General features: G+C 38.6%; 1 protein-coding gene across 3 annotated transcripts in view; it reads left to right on the top strand.

Annotated features, from left to right (window-relative positions):
• Positions 1 to 431: 431 nt before the first annotated feature.
• Positions 432 to 6,000, top strand: part of LOC129777870 (serine proteinase stubble) — a 146,552-nt gene continuing 140,983 nt past the window's right edge. For all 3 annotated transcript variants that reach the window (XM_055784437.1, XM_055784436.1, XM_055784435.1), the window contains exon 1: positions 432 to 790. The gene's annotated coding sequence lies outside the window, so the exon portion shown is untranslated. The remainder of the gene's footprint in view (positions 791 to 6,000) is intronic.

Below are 6,000 nucleotides of genomic sequence, written 5' to 3'. Positions count from 1 at the left end.
AAACACCATACTATAATGTAGCAACATAAAAGCATCGCAACATCACCACCACCGCCACCTCCGTCGATGTCTTGATTCCACACTTTGAAACTGTTGTTTTTCGCTTCTTTTTCGCTGCCTTTCTTTCTTCGGGCTGTTCTTTGCTCTCTAACAATATACATTTTTTCCCATCGGCACCTCGCATCAAGCCTCCTTCCTCCACCACCTGGGTTCTTTTGACTCTTGGCTCTCCTGCTCATGTTGGCCGTCCTCCTTTTGGTCTGGTTCCACAAAACAGCTCGCTCGCTCACCTCACCAGCCTGGCTCTCTCGCGATCTGGCCGAGGTTCGACACCGCCGCTCCGGTGATTATCTGCAGTGCCTAGCACACTAGCACATAAACAGTACCCTCGGACCACGGTCAGGTCGCCAGCGATCACGACTTCCAATATCCAGTCAGTATACGTCTAACGTCTTCAGTGTCAAGGTCTCTTGGGTCTTTCTCTCCGAAGAAGTTGCGCATAGCAGTCCGAGCCCTGGTCTGTTCCAGTTCGGTCCTACCGAGCTTCCTCGACAGTGCAGGGTATAGTTGGAGTTCTTGAACTTGACTTTAGCGTTTGCATCGCAGCGGCTTGTGTCCGTAGTTTCTGCACTTGGTGACTGAATAGTTACAACACGGTGAAGCAGCAAACAAGTTTGTGAGCAGCTAGTGATTTCGAGGACTCGACAGGACCGTATATCCTAAACGACGATAGCCGTAATCAGTTCGGTGATTGATAAAGTGATTCCTCGGCAGAAGTCTCATGGTCAAAGTGAGTTTACTTTATTTCATAATAATTTCCGTTCTGTTCGACGTAAGTGATTGCGATAAGGGTCAAGGAACAAGTTGAAGATCGGCCAGTGGGCGAAAAAATTGTGTAATTATTCGACCCAAGAAAAATACAAGTTCAAGATTGGTTGGAAGAAAAAAAATCACCAGACCCAAATCAGTGTGGTGGCGAAAGAAAAGATGCAAAATAACTTTCAAGTGGAAATAACTGTGAACTAAATTAAAAAGCTGCGTTCGGCCCGACCGCGATCGGATTTGGAGAAGGGGGACACAGCGGAGACGGTGGCCTTTGGTCGGCGCTTTCGATCCATTGGCAGCTCCAACCATCCAATTGGTCGGTGCTGCGGCTGAGCATATTATAGTGACTGGGATGTGTGATGATGAAGCTTGGACATAAGTGAGCTTAAAGTAAAGGGAACATAAAATCATCCAGAAACAAGTTCGAATATCGTGTCATCTGAGAGAAAAAAGAAAAAAAAACCGACGTTGACTTTCTTCCTCCTTTTTGTCGGGATGATTGGATGATCTTTGTTATTCATAATATATATTTGTTTCGCTTTATAACACGAACGGAAGGTGGATGCTGTGTGGAGTGCAGTGGCAAAGAGACAGTTTTTGCAGGAGATGATAGTGGAACAACAAATCAGCTATGAGAATGGACTTGAATGAATGTTTTGTTCCCTAGGGGTATATTAAATCGCTGTGGTGATAATTTCGTGATATGATGCTTTATGCTCTCTTGGGGTGGTGATCGGACGCAATGTTTTTTTCTTGGTAGATTTTTTCAGAATGTAGTGGGGTGAAAGGAGTGAAATAAAGTGCAACAGTCACTTGAAAGTAATCATTAAATGTGTTCAAGTGCATGTTGTAGCTTTCGAGCGGAACGTGAATATTTGAATACAGTTACTGGACAGTTAATGTAGCTGTACATTACTGATTGTTGAATTTTTGGGTCTGATTGGATATCTTGGGCTGCGGAATATATGAGATTAAAAATATTTGAATAATCGTTTTATACCCAAAAGTGTGGGTTAAGTGTGGGAGCCTAAAGGAGTTTTTTTTATAAAACTTTACAAAACTTGTTTTTTTTGGAATGGAGCTCAATTTCATCTAGCGTTCCCGTTTTTATGGTGTTAATAATTCTTCATTGTGAGTTTCTAGAAAATGGAAAGATCACAAAGAATCATTTTCGACGAATACATAATAATTACAATGGCTAAATTGTCTTTGGCTAAAAAGTTCACGAACAAACAGTGCACTGGAGCATTGTGTACCGAAGCAAGGGCCAAAGCCAAATGATATTTCGACATTTTGGAAATCCTTTCTGAAGGTGATTTGAATATATTCATATTCATTTTATGTACTTTTTCACATTATCATTGTTTTTGTGAAAGTGAAATCTGAGTCTATTTGTTATTGTTGGCAACAACATTGAACACAAGAGTTCAAATAAAAGTTCTATCTAAGAAAACAATTCTGGTTATTCATACTTTGAATAACCTTCATTCAATCATGGCATCACAATTAGTGTTAGTTAGTGTGATTTTTATTATCTATTTTCGAAAAAAAATCCGTATGTCTAGAGGTGAAAAATCAGTGAAATTTTCTGGAACAATTTTGTACAGATGACCTTTGGTCATAAAAAACAGATGGCTTCTGTTTTCTTAGACATTAAAGGGGCGTTTGACTCAGTATCTATAAGAATTGTATCCGATAAACTTCCCAACCATGGATTTTCACCAATTTTAAACAATTTTAAACGTTTCTAGGACTAGCTACATAAGTCTCCCTCAAGGTTTTTGCTTAATTTCTCTTCTGTATAATTTCTATATTAATGATATAGATGATCATCTTGCAGATGAATGTACTTTGAGGCAACTGACAGATGATAGTGTTGTATCCATATCAGTTACTAGAACTATTGATTTGCAAAGACCGCTGCAAATTTCCTTAAATAATTTATCTAAATGGGCTGTGAAGCTAGGTATTGAATTCTCAGCTGAGAAAACAGAAATGGTTGTATTTTCTAGGAAGCACCAACCTCCCGAACTTCTGCTTCAATTGTTCAACAAAACCATCGTTCAATCCACAAGCTTCAAATATCTTGGAGTTTGGTTTGATGCTAAATGTACATGGGGAACACATATTGCGTATCTGAATAAAAAATGTCAACAGAGAACAAATTTTCTCCGGACAGTTACTGGAACATGGTGGGGTGCTCATCCAGAAGACCTAATACGGTTGTACAAAACTACAATACTGTCAGTCATGGAATATGGTTCGTTTTGTTTCCGTTCTGCTGCTGAAACCCACATCATTAAACTGGAGAGGATACAGCATCGTTGCTTGCGTTTAGTCTTAGGGTGCATGCAATCAACACACAACATGAGCCTTGAAGTCTTGGCAGGTGTTTTACCATTGCAGGTTCGATTTTGGGAACTGTCCTATCGCTTTTTAATCCGAAGCGAAATCATGAACCCATTAGTAATTGAGAATTATAAGAAGCTTCTCGAATTGAACCAATGTTCGAGATCCATGGATCTGTACTCTCATTACATTTCTCAAGAAATAAAACCTTCAGCAGACATCTTCAATAATGTTAGCTTTCCGAACTTTTGCAGATCTTCCGTTGATTTCGATCTTTCTATGAAGGACGAAACTCGAGACATTTCAGATCATCTTCGATCATCGTTAATCCCTAATATTTTCGCTTCAAAATATAACCATATCAATTCTTCAAGAATGTTTTTCACTGATGGTTCAAGAATCAAAGGATCCACTGGTTTTGGTATCTTTAATGAACATTACACTAGCTTTCATAAACTTGAAGACCCTTGTTCAGTGTATGTTGCCGAACTGGCTGCAATATATCATGCAATTAAGTCCATTGAGTCCTGATCACTATTTTATTTTCTCGAATAGTCTTAGCAGTATACAAGTCATTCAATCCTTGAAACAACAGACGAAAGCATCATATTTTCTTCTCGAAATTAGAAATGCATTGAATCCTCTTGTTGATAAAAGTATTCGAATCACTTTCATTTGGATTTCTTCCCATTGCTCTATTCCTGGTAATGAGAAAGCGGATACACTCGCAAAGATGGGTAGTATGCAGGGCACAGTTTTAGAAAGACAAATAGCGTATCGGGAATTCTTCTCCATTTCCCGACAGCAGTCACTCACCAATGGAACAGAGATGAGCTTGGGAGATGGCTATACTCTATTATCCCCAAAGTTTCAACGAAGGCCTGGTTTAAAGGGTTAGATCTTGACAGAAATTATACTAGAACTATGTCCAGATTGATGTCCAATCATTCCGCGCTAAATGCGCATCTCTTCCGCATAGGTTTTGCTACTAACAATTTATGCAATTGTGGTCAAGGATATCGTGACGTCGAGCACGTTGTTTGGTCATGTAATGAATTTTGCAATGAAAGAATAAAACTGGTTGCCGATTTAGAGGCTCAAGGAGTACACTCACGCATGCCAGTTCGCGCTACTCGCGACCCTAATTTTATGTTCCCCATATATGTCTTCCTAAGAAGCGCTAATGTTATTATTAAGGTCGCATCTCCTACTTCCACTGGCAATTCTCCCTTCCTTTCCTATTACACAAGCAGAACTTAGTACCCGTTGAGATAAATTTTGTACAGAATAAAACTTGTGATAATGATTAATAAAAATTATCTGTGGCCAATTCTGTTGCATCGACTTGTATCGACAAACCCACTTATATATACTAGTTCATGATGTCTTAGCGGGTCTAAATCTTAATCTTGTGTTCTTAATATATATCTTCTTTAGAAATACAAATGTTCGGAGAAGTGAAGGGGGTGACTTAACTTCCCCAAATTCACTCGGCAATTCTTCTTTGGCTACTGACACCGGAATCTTCCTTCCACTTTCATTCATCCAATTCATCCAATTTGGAGTATTGAATAGTTAAATTTACGAATTTCTGCATTTACGAAGAATTTAATTCGGAAACAATTTTTCCGCCATCTTGAAATTGGATTTTTCATTATCTGCTATGTTCTACTAGTCGAGAACTTTCTTTTGATACATTTTTGGGAATTTTTCATAAATAACTGTGTTCTACTAGTGAAGCCTTTTCATTTGATACCCATATTGATGGGGTTCTGAGAGAATATGTAATCCGCCATTTTGTAGTGTCCGCCATCTTGGAGTTGCATTTTTCATAAATAACTGCATTCTACTAGTCAATCCCTTTCTTTTGATACCCATATTAGCTATTCAATATAGAATTATTATACAAATTATTCAAAATTTCCGAAAATCAAAAATAAAATACTCCGGATAATCGAGTCTAAAATTCCGGATAATCGAATCCAGGATAATCGAGTCCGACCTGTACTACCAAACAAGCAGGTGACCACTTTGCGCCCACTACCCCTACTTCGTGATGGTAAGCAAACCAAGCTATGATCACTCGGATGTGCTTGATCGCACTCTTTGTAGCACAACTAATTTAAAACAACAAGTGTGTCAGCCCCATCCTGTTTTCTAAAGAAACAAAGAACATGCAAAAAAAAGGGGAAACAGCAATTTTTGACGCGACGCGATTTTATTGAATCTTGGTAGGGGTAAAGGGGGGAATTTGGACCACCTAAGCAAATCGCCTAATATTTCCAAACCAATACGGTCTAAATAAAAGACGGGTGGGTAATGTCGGGGACATAACCGGAGTGACGTAGGACTATACAAAGGGGACAGCTTTTGTTAAATATATATTTTAAATATATTGTTTTATTTTCTTCTGCTACGTGAATACCTACCTATCTACCTGAAAAATGGATTAGTTTACTGTTTACTCTTCATGAACATGTTGGGGGTTCTGAAAAGAACCTTTGTTGTTGTGTTTTTGCGTTTTTTTTTACAAACTTTCTCAATTTTTTCTCGCTGTCTTATAGTTAATTCTTGATTTTTTTTCCGAAGGCTTTGTACTTATTAAATCTTCAACGCCGGGCATCTTTCGACGTATGCACATATCTTACAATCAAAATGATGGCTGTGATAGGGGATGCATAGGTGGTCATCAGCTCATTCACTATCATATATTTCACTATTGAGCACATTACCATACCTTAAACTGTTACCGTGTTTCGGAGACGAATGAATTGTAAGATTTGTAGGTTCCGCAAACAAAGTAAATAAAAATGAAAAAAAACTGAG

This window comes from Toxorhynchites rutilus, chromosome 3 (assembly GCF_029784135.1).
Source record: "Toxorhynchites rutilus septentrionalis strain SRP chromosome 3, ASM2978413v1, whole genome shotgun sequence".
Lineage (NCBI taxonomy): Eukaryota > Metazoa > Arthropoda > Insecta > Diptera > Culicidae > Toxorhynchites > Toxorhynchites rutilus.
Note: the sequence above shows the minus strand (reverse complement) of the source record. Positions and strands in the feature narration are given on the sequence as shown.